This window comes from Tupaia chinensis, unplaced genomic scaffold, assembly GCF_000334495.1.
Source record: "Tupaia chinensis unplaced genomic scaffold, TupChi_1.0 Scaffold000346_1, whole genome shotgun sequence".
Classification (NCBI taxonomy): domain Eukaryota; kingdom Metazoa; phylum Chordata; class Mammalia; order Scandentia; family Tupaiidae; genus Tupaia; species Tupaia belangeri.
This window is the reverse complement of record NW_006159840.1, coordinates 1,802,137-1,812,957: the sequence shown is the minus strand read 5'-3', so window position 1 is coordinate 1,812,957 and position 10,821 is coordinate 1,802,137. Positions and strand designations below refer to the sequence as shown.

Sequence of the window (10,821 nt, the reverse complement as noted above, 5' to 3'; positions counted from 1 at the left end):
AATTCTTTTATAGTAGTATATTGGGGAGCCAGAGGGGGGTCGCTTCCCAGTAAGGCTGCCACAGTTTCTGGAGCAAATAGCAAACAGCCTTGCTGACATGCTAATTGACCCAAGCTTTGTTCCAAGGTCGGGGGGCACACAACAGTGGTCTTGCCAACATGTTGATCCGACCGGAAGCGGAGGTCAAAGGTCGGGGGGCTCAGCCAGATCCTGGGGCCTCGCCGGGTCGGACTCCTCCAAGAGATCTTCCTTTTCTATCATTAACTTCGTAATTTCAATTAGATCGCTGTACGTTTAATAGCCTACAGTATAGTTTCTCAAAGCACACACGTGTCACATGTCAGTCAAGTCAGACATCGCCATGTGCGTCATCCTCAACAGATACCTTCTTAGCACTTTCGACCTCTCGATATGAAAATCCCATCTCCCTCTAGACCCATGTCATCGCTACAGCAGTGAAAATGTCGTGATGCCTTTTCTGATGCTGCAGCATAAACGTGATAAATTAAGCAGCTGTAAGTCAAGGTTCACAATCCAAATCATGCATAAAGCGAACGCATGACACAGTCCGCCAAGGCCCTGCAGTGCTGGAACCAGGCCGAGGACATCAGATAATCCAGTCCGAAAGGGAGGCTGGCTGGTGACACACTCCCTGTCAGAGCAGGTGCACACTGAGTCCTGGGGGGAGCACGCCTTTCCTGACAGTGGGTTTGGAAAGGATTTTCACACTTGACCTTGTCTGGCAGCCACCCTGGGGTGCAGTGAGTCAGATCTACAAGTGTAGGTCAGACAGCTTCTGTTCGTGAGCACTGTACAAGTGCAGCAGTCTGAGCAGGGCCCTGGAGGCAGAGCGCCTGTCAGAGACCCCAGCGCCCCCAGCCAGTAGCCCCTGATTCCAGGCCAGCCAGCTCACCTCCATAAACTTCTGTTAAATGAGGGTAATTAGAAGTCCCCACCTCCTGGGTTACTGTAGCAATTCAATGAGTTAAAACATGTACCGAGCTTAATGGGGTGGTGGCAAAGGTGACTTAGGACAAAATGGCATTTACCCTGTGTTTGTTGTGAGGGTAAACTAGGTCATCTAACCAAAGCGCTCAGTGTCAAGCAGAGCAGAGTCCACGCGTGCTGGCCACTCCGTGCGATTGTTTTATAATTTGTTCAGAAAAGATAAAAATCTTCAGGATCATGTCCAGGAATTAATTGCCACCCTGGCACAGCAGCAGCCCATGCACTTACCAAGTCGACGTAAACAGGAGCCAGGTCAGGCTGGATTCCGGTCCCTTCTTCTACAAGTGACATCAGTTTGCATTTTCAACACATATTGCTATCTGCCATGGGCCAGAAAACACACCCTGAAAGTCACTAACATAGTTTCTTTAACATCCATAAGATAATAATAAGATTTCCCTTGTATTGTGAAGTTTCTGTCAAACATGGTCCTTAAAATTTAATATATCTGAGCCAGTAGGTAGTGTGGTAATTAAGTCACTGGATTCCCACATGGTCAACTGCAGTTCAAATCCCACATCAAGAGGCTAGAAAAATCACACCGGGGCACGTGTGCATGCATGCCTGAAATCTTGAAAGAGAATGGAAAAGGGTTTATGGTATGGCCATCATCTCTGGGGTATGATTTGTAGAATGGAAAAGGGTTTATGGCATGGCCATCATCTCTGGGGGATGATTTGTTCTCACTTTCTTCTCTCTGTCTCTCTCTGGTGAGTGTACATGGCCTATGGCAAAAAAAAAAAAAGATTGAATATATATTATCTAAATCAGTACTCACTGCAAACTCATAGAGTAAGTACTATTCTCCTAAAATAAAGAGAGACGTGGGACCAGTGGGTGACATGGTGATTAAGATGCTGGATGCTCCCACATGGCTGACAATGGTTCAAGTCCTGACGGCTTGCTTTCCCACTCTCTCTCTCTCACACTCTCTCTCTCTCATCAAATTAAAAATAAATGAATGAATAAATAAAGTTAAATAAATAATTTTTTAAGAAGAAAGTGATACTTAAAGCAATTGCTGGAGCTCAAGACATACCACCCCCAAATATTACTAGGAGACCAGAAGAGGCCTCGCCAAAATGACCCTTGTGGCTGTTTCGAGTTGCATATTCTGGGAAACTGTACATAGGGGTCGCTCTGAACAGCTGCCCTTTTGTAAAAGAAACACATCTGTAGTGGGAATCTAGACTAGTAAAAGTTTGTATCTGGAAGACATTGCTCCTCCAGGAGGTAACGGTTTTCAGCCCAGACTTTCATCTGCATAGCAAGGCAGCCTTCTTCCCCTTTCTTCCCCTCCTCAGCCGCCCTTCGCTTGTCTCCACCACTTCCCAGAGGCCCCTCTTCCTTTCTGTAGCCCAGGATGGCATGTCAACGTCAATCATCTGGTCTTTCTTTGACTCCTGTTTTTCGTGGGATTCCCATGTGTGTTCTCCTGTTGATCTGCTTTATACCGATTCAATGCACAGCCCAGTCGGTGAAGCCATTTTCCTTCCCCTCCTCTGTTAGGCAGCATCCCGCAGTATCAGGCACTACCAAGTGATGGATGGAGTTTGAATCACAGCCCATGAACTCCGGAGGATCTGCCGGTAACAGTTATACACCCGTTTTCCCACCTCTTTCCCAGAGCACACAGATCAGGGCTGCCGGGTCCCTTCCCATGTTTCTTGACTGTCATCAGTACCAGCCAGCATGCACCATGTTCTAACTATGACCTGCCTCATGCACAAGTCAGGGTATTACTCCCAAACCCCCCATTTCTCCCTGCTGTTTATCTATGGCCTCTGCTTTAAGAGCACTCTTGTTATGTCCATCCCCCCAAATCAATGCATATAAATCACAGATCACATTATCCCATGATTTTAAGTGTGGGAAAGAGACTGAAGTTAGGGATGTGATTCTGGAAGAGGAAAGTAAGCAAGGAGCTTAGGACACTGAAGAACTTTGCTTACCTCCCGAGGTGGTTAGAAGTGGTCCTTTCCTATCAATTATGTTGACTTATAGAAACTGACCTTTGGTGGTTGTTGGTTTTCTGCACAGTCAAAAGCCATCCATGAGCTTAGAAGAAATATTATTATTGACTTGTTTGACAGTTACTTAATCTCCTTATGGCTCAGCATCCTTAACTATAAAATGGGGATAGTGGTAGTGCCTCTCTGAAAAGGTGAGAATTCAATGCGTTGCCATAAGAGAAACTCTTCAACACTGCATGCCACATAATGGGCATTACTAGCAAGGACGACCACCACAGCACACTTTAAAGCTGCTTCATGTGATCTAGGAAAGCGAGGATTTTTTAAAAGAATTATTTCTTTTATTTATCATCTTTTTTTTTTTTAATTTGCTACAGGACACATGCACTCACCTGAGAGAAACAGAGACAGAAACAGAGAGAGGGAAAGTGAGAAAGCAAACCACCAGGCCCGAGACCACATGTGGTCAACCATGTGGGAGTCCAGTGCCCTAACCATTATGCCATCTGCTGGCCCAGGAAAGCAGTTTTTAATATAACTTGTAAAAAGGCAATTTTATGCCCAGATTGGATAATGAAGGTACTAGTGTCTCACATGGCTGATAATTGAAACATGCAAACTGTCCCCGTCACTGACAGCATTCCCCAGCGCGATATACTTTATAAACATGGCGTCGTGTCCTTCGTAAGGGCGTGGCTCAGGACGGTGCTGTGGTGGTCCGAGGAACTGCCTGCCGGCACTGTACCCTTGGTTTACAGACTCACACCAGCCAAGGGCAGCACTCAGAAAGCTGATGGCCCTTGGATAAATTCATAACGTGAGATTCTAGGTGGGACAACGACCAGTTTCTCCGGCATATCAAAAGCATGAAATTGAAAACTGAAGGAAGACGACACAGTTACAAATGAAAGTGGCCGGAGACAAACAACCATGTGTACATCTGGATCATGTTGGGAACAGGATCCTTGATTCTTTCAAACAAACCAACCATAAAAAGGTGGCTTTTTGTCCCAGAGCTGGATGTTGGCACTGCAGTAAAGCGCAGCTCTCTGTGAGGCTGACCCACATGGCCCCAGTTTGCATCCACATCTTGTATGTGCCAGGCATGCGCGTGCCGTGCTCCGGGGCTGGCTGGGGCTGGGGGGTCACAGCATCAAGACCTTGTTAGGGTTGAGTGCAGTCTCTCTCTCACTCTCTCACCCTCTATCTCTGTCTCTTGTTCATGAAAGAAACACTTTTTTAAAGATTTTTTTAATGACTTTCTATGGACTAGAATAAAATAAAAGACATATCTGATAAAGACCTAGATGGCTGCGTGGCCATCTTCCCTAGGGGGTGATGTCTCCCTTTCTATCTCCATCTCTCTCTGTCTCTCTGACAAGTGCATGTGCCCTATAGCAACAATCTCTCAAAAAAACAAACAAACAAACAAACAAAAAAAGCTAAAGAGTCCTTGAAAGCTAACAATAAGAAAACTAACAACCAGATTTTTTTTTTTTTTGGAGAGGTTTTTGCTATAGGGCACGTGTGCTCGCCAGACAGACAGAGAGAGACAGAGAGACAGAAAGTGAGAAATCACCCCCCAGGGGGGATAGCCACACCGCAATCTCTTCTCTGTACTCCTCCTCTCGGGATCTTGGGCACTCACGCACACGTGCCCGGTGTGAGTTTTAAGCCACCGGGTCCAGGACTCGAACCATGGTCGCCTACATGGGAGTCCAGAGACACAGCCATTATGCTAACTGCTGGTCCCACAACCAGATCTTTAAAACAGGCAAAAGATCTGAACAGAAACCTCAACAAAAAAGATATACAGGTAGCAAATAATTACATGAAAAGATGTTCAACATAATGTCACTTGACGATTGCAAATTAAAATGAGACACCTGCACACACCTAGTGGAATGACAAAAACCCAAAGCACTGGTAACAGCCAGTGCTGGAGATGTTACAGAGCAGCAGGAGCTCCCATCACTGCTGGTGGAGGTGCAAAATGGTATGGTCACTTCAGAAGACAGCTGGGCAGTTTCTCCTAACACCACACATATTCTCACGAGAAGCAGTAATCTGTCTCTCTGATATTTACCCAAAATAGTTGAAAACTCATTTACACACCTAAACCTTCATAGAGATATTTATAGTAGCCTTATACACAATTGCCAAAACTTGGAAACAGGGCCCAGCAGGTGGCATGGTGGTTTAAGGTGCTGGACTCCTACATGGACAATGTTCGAGTCTTGGACCTGGCAACATGCTTTCTCACTCCCCCCCACCACCCCACCTCTGTCTCTCACTGTTAGTGCTCGTGCCCTTTATAGCACAGTAAATAATAATAATACATTCTTGAAAAAATACTTGGAAGCAACCAAGATAATTCTTCAGTTAGAGAATGGATAAGCAAATTGATACTTCCAGACAATGGATGTGACTCAGTGCTAAAAATAAATGAGCTACCCAGCCATGAGCAGCGAAACCTGAAGCACACGTTATCAAGTGAAAGCCGCCAATCTGAAAAGGCATGGCACAGCATGGGTCCGGCTATATTGTATTTCCTCATTCAGGGAAGTGCATTCCAAGACCCCCAGAGGATGCCTGAAAAACCACAGAGAGAACTATCTCTGTATATACACCCTGCTTTTTGATCTGGTAACCAAAACAGCTCCTAAGTGACCAAGGGGCGGGGAGGGTACACAGCGTGGAAGCACTGACGTAGGGATGAGTCACATCCCAGGTGGACACAGCAGGATGGAACCCAATCTCATCATGCTTCTCAGAACAGCTCATGCAATTTAGAACTTATGAATTATTTATTTCTGGAATTTTCCATCTTGGACTACAGTTGGGCATAGATGGTTGAAACCACACAAAGAGGAAATGCAGACAAGGGGGGACTACTGCACAACATTTTAGAAAAGACAAACCCTTGGAGACGGTGGAAGGGTCAGTGGTTGTCTGACCTGAGAGAGGAGGAGGGGTGAGCAACTGGAGCACAGATGGCAGGTAGGCAGTGAAACTCCTCCGGTCGGCACTGCAGTGGTCGACACGTGGCACTGGGCATTTGCCCACACCCACGGACTGGACAGCACCAAGAGTGAGCCTGATAACTGTGGCCTTTGGACGATGACGTCACCGTAGTTCATCGATTGTGCCGCTCTGGTGAGGGATGTTCCTGGGAGAGGAGGCTCTGCCTGGGTGGGAGCACGGTGTCTGTGAAATCTCTGTACTTTCTGTTCAATTTTGCTGTGAACCTAAAACTGCCCTATAAAAACAAAATCTATTTAAAAAGCTAATTTCGGGGAGCCAGCCAGTGGCATACCATGGTGGTTAAAGCAGCCAGACCCCACCTGGATGACTGAGCAGTTTGTTCTGGACCCAGCAACTCAAAAAACACTCCAGGTGCATATGTGTGTATGCCCAAATCCCAGAGGATAGAAGAGGAGAAGGGATTGCAGTGTAGCCATCCCCCCAGGGGGTGATTTCTCACTTTCTCTCTCTTTCTCTGTCTCTGTTTCTCTCTCTAACAAGCGTACACACCCTACAGCAAAACCTAAAATTAAATAAAAATTTTAAAATTAAAAAAAAAATTAAGGACCAAACAGTGGTGCCTGTTAAAACACAAAGTTCTGTGAGGTGGCCCTTAATGGCCGTGTGCCCGGTTCTGTGTGGCGGCCCTTTATGGCCGTGCGCCCAGTTCAAGTCTGAAGACCGTCCTGAGTACACCAAGCACCTGTGTGCCTGCGATCCAGGCCGGCTGAAGGCTTGAGGTATGTCGCAGCATCAGGGCTCTGTTAAGGGCTTGCTCTCTGTCTCAAAATAGATAAACTAACAAAAATAAAATTAATAAAAAATAGGGCTCGCCCCATACTGCAGTTTTTAAGCACTATGTTTTGGGAGCTGCATCCCACATGGCCAACTGAGTTTCAAATTCTAGCCCCAGTGGCTTGAAAAATACTCCAACCACATGAGCGGACATGCCTAAAGTCCAGACACATGGAGAAATGGAGGGAAAGAAGGGTTATAGTTTGACCACACTGGTGAGCACATGTACCCTTTGGCAATAAATTTAGTTAATTAATTATAAAGATGGTTGTGACATGATTGAATTTAGATGACAGTAAGGAATCACTCATTTTCATTAACACTTGAGCTATATCCTGAAGAGGAGTGCAGTTTCAATAAGGACCCAGGGGAAGGACTTCGTCAGAAGAACAGCATGAACGAGAGTGAGGATGGAGAAAGATGAGAGTACATTCAGGGGACATCTCGGTGCCCAGTTCAGCTTCAAATGTTGTACTGTTTCTAGACAGCATTTCAGAAATCAAGTGTTGGCATCTGATCTCTACCTCTGAGTAGTCTCTTAAACGTGGACAAGAATAAACATTGTTTTCCAGTCCGTAGACCTTGGGGTTCTGAATATGTGAGTTTACCGGCCGTAGATCAGGAATTCTCTATCTTAATTGTGCCTCCGAACTATCTGGTGGAAAGCAATGCCTATGAAGAGTGTAGAAGCCACTATAACTTTGACTTAGTAGGTCTGAAGGGAGACTCACAACTGCATTTCTCATGAGTGTTCTAGCTGACTTGGACCTGGGTGGTTCAGGGACCACATGCTCAGAAATCAAACCACAGGGTCACATGGAAGGGGCGGGAAGAGACTGCAGAATGGAGATCCTGTAAGTCACACAAGTGCAATGGCGAGTGTAAGCCATTGACAAACAGCTTTCTCTTCAATACTTGGGAGTATTACACACACCACAAAGGTATGCACTCCTTATTTGACTGTGAGAAAAATACAGTCCCTTCTGTGTATATTTCATACTTTTGGTAAAGATATGGAACAGAGAAGTATTTCTCTGAGTACAACAGACATGTCACTGAAGTGACAAGTGGCACCTGGTAAGGCTCTGGCACTGGAGCAGTGGGGACCAGTGAGTCCTAACTCTTCCCTTTGCCTAGGGAAGTTTGGAGTCCAGATTGTGTGTGTAATCTCCCAGTCTTTCAACATTGTCTTAGATTCTTCTAAAACACTCTGTGGGAAAAAATGAAGCCAAACATGCATGCTCACAGGCCAGCAGATGTGGCTTTCGAATTAGATCACTACGTTCCAAGAAATAGTAGGAGATTGCAGAGCACCGTTAGGGGCTTCTGTAGGAGAGGTGGATGCTAGTCCTCCCCCACCATTCCCCACACTCATCCCCTCTTGCCCCTCAACAAGACTCCCTTTGTTTTTAGTGTGTGTGTGTGTGTGTGTGTGTGTGTGTTCCATGTAAGATTTCACTTGAAAATAGAATTTGGCTACTAACATTTCCAAAAGAAAAGCCTTGATGTATTAATCAGTATAGACTAAAGTCTGTCGCAATAACAATCTCAAAATTGTAATGGCTTGAGACAACCAAGATTTACTTCGTACTCCTAAGATATGCTCATTAGGGTTGGCAAGGGACTCCTTTATTCTTATCCAGGGGTCAGCTGGTGACAATGGCGTCTTGAATGACACAGCCACTGAAGCAGGAGTGAATGAGGGATGGAGAGTTGAACATGAGCAATAAAAGCTTCGGTCTCATATTATACATATCAGTTCCACTAAGATTTCATAAGTCATTTGGCTACATCTAATACCTTCAAAGGGGCAAGATACTGTGAGCTCTTGGGAAGAAGCAATTGAAAATATTGCTGAGAAACATTAACATCTGCCAAACTGGTTATATTGTGATGTGGGAGAACACTTAAATTCCAATATAGAGGGGGCCAGCAGGTGGCATGGTAGTTAAGAGTGCTAGACTCCCACATGACCAGCTGTGGTTTGAGTCCGGGACCTGGCAGCTTGCTTTCTCACTTTCTCTCTATATGTACTCTTCCCTGGTCAAATTTAAATAAAATAATTCTTTACAAAACAATTTCAATCTAGAGATTGTTTTTGTTTACTATGGAATGAAAAATTATGATTGGATTTTTGAGGATAGGAATGACATAACTTATATAAATCCAGATGCTAATTTTAAGAGGCTAAAATGTTCTATTTATTAACTAATATATGACATGACAAAGATTTGCAATCTGAATAAAAGTCCCATTGGAGAGCATAGTTTTCTATCACCTAAGTAATGGATAGATTAGATTAGAAATTGATTAACAATAACTTATCTTTTTCTCCTGTGTGAATTTAAGCAGTCTAATAAGAACTTTATAAATAACTAATGAAAGAAGGCAGTCTCCATGCTTATAATATGAATCCTCCTACTATGGAAAATTAGACCCATCTATTGAACAACAAATATCCCCTCATGGAAGCAAAGGTTTCTTCTATCATGCCACTTAATCAGATTTAGAAGCATAATTACCATCATGCAATTTGAACTAAATATATTAAAGTATTTCTTTTAAGTGAAAATAATTGGGAAACATCAGGAACAAGCATTTATATTCAAGACACCTTGAGAGCGTTAACCTTGGCAAAGGTTGGAGCAATTACAGCTACTTATCACTGCTGCTGTTTTCCCGCCACCTTAGCAACAGGGAAAACAAAATCCTGGCCTCATATCGTCTTCATTTGATGTGAATTCTGTCAAATAAATGAGATAATTGAGTTAGCCTTCTAAATTGAAAGAGAAAGAAGAGCAAACCGCAGCAGCTGAAATACTTTGGTGCAAAGTACTCAATCTGTGAAGAGGAAACACATTTGTTTAAAAGATACATAAGCAGTACAGACACATGCAGATGTGAGAATAGCCTTGATTCATTCAATGGGAAGATAGAGCTCCAAAGAAGAGAAATGTACATGTATTACCTTTCCAAATTTATTCTCAAGACTGAAGAGCAAGAGTTTTCTCCTTAACCTTTGCCAGAGGGTCTATCTGAAGGAGATTTTTTTACCTTTGTGAGAGTGGAATGCTATGTCTCTCATGCTTCCAGTAGTGGGGATTTCCTGTCTTCCACTCTTCCCTGAGAAGTTGTCCTACAACGGTACAAATACTATTGGTCAGCAATCCTTGGCTCACAGATACATACTGCAGTCTCTCTATCACCACAATGGCCATCTTCCCCCATGTGTCTTCTCCTCCTCTTTTTTATAATTATTTATTTTATTTTATTTATTCATTCATTTATTTTAATTTGACCAGAGAGAGAGACACAAAGAGAGAGAGAGAGGAAAGTGAGAAAACAAGCCACCAGGTCTGGGACTCAAACTATGGTCAGCCATGTGGGAGTCCAGCGCCCTTAACCACCACACCACCACCTGCTGGCCCCCCTTCTTCCCCTCTTATAAGAACATCAGCCACCATGAATTAGAGCCCACCCTGTTTCAGTATGACCTTATCTTAAATAAGTATACTGCAACAACACTACAGATAGTCCCCAACCTGGCTTACAATTATTTTACCTTATGATGGGTTTACCAGGGCATTAAATGCATTTTGACTTACGGAATTCTTGATTTATGGTGGTTTAAGAGAATGCAATCACACGATATGTCAAGAAACATCAGCATTTCCAAATAAGATCACATTCCAAGGTACTGGAAGTTGGAACTTGAACATGTATTTGTAGAGCTATGACATAACTTGGGTAGCTAGAGCCATCCAGCCAACCTTGCCCCATGTGCAGTCCCATTCTGGTTATTTCTAACACAATCCAGCAAAATCAAATGAAATTGGTATTCCCATCCAAACTTAAAATGTAAGAGCATTTCAGTTACATTGTAAGCCTTCTTAATTACATTTACTCTTTCAACAAATACTGGGCACTCCTGTGTGACAAGAATTGTTCCAAGCACAGAGAAGGCTGCCGTGGTCCCTGCCCTCAGGGCACTGCATGGGGGGGGGGGGGAACGACACTAAAA

General features: G+C 44.1%; 1 protein-coding gene and 2 long non-coding RNA genes across 5 annotated transcripts in view; 1 reads left to right on the top strand and 2 right to left on the bottom strand.

Moving 5' to 3' along the window:
* Positions 1–6,251, bottom strand: part of LOC102469144 (uncharacterized) — a 6,633-nt gene extending 382 nt beyond the window's left edge. Inside the window, exons 1-2 of the long non-coding RNA XR_335123.2 lie at positions 5,939–6,251; positions 1,237–1,328 (exon numbers count right to left, since the gene is read on the bottom strand). This is a non-coding gene — a long non-coding RNA (uncharacterized LOC102469144). The remainder of the gene's footprint in view (positions 1–1,236; positions 1,329–5,938) is intronic.
* The window catches only part of PRKN (parkin RBR E3 ubiquitin protein ligase), a 1,506,714-nt gene that overhangs the window by 1,349,459 nt on the left and 146,434 nt on the right, over positions 1–10,821 (top strand). The gene's annotated exons all lie outside the window — the stretch shown is intronic.
* LOC102469436 (uncharacterized) overlaps positions 9,435–10,821 on the bottom strand; it is a 19,870-nt gene continuing 18,483 nt past the window's right edge. The window contains exons 3-4 of the long non-coding RNA XR_335124.2: positions 9,855–9,936; positions 9,435–9,543 (exon numbers count right to left, since the gene is read on the bottom strand). This is a non-coding gene — a long non-coding RNA (uncharacterized LOC102469436). The remainder of the gene's footprint in view (positions 9,544–9,854; positions 9,937–10,821) is intronic.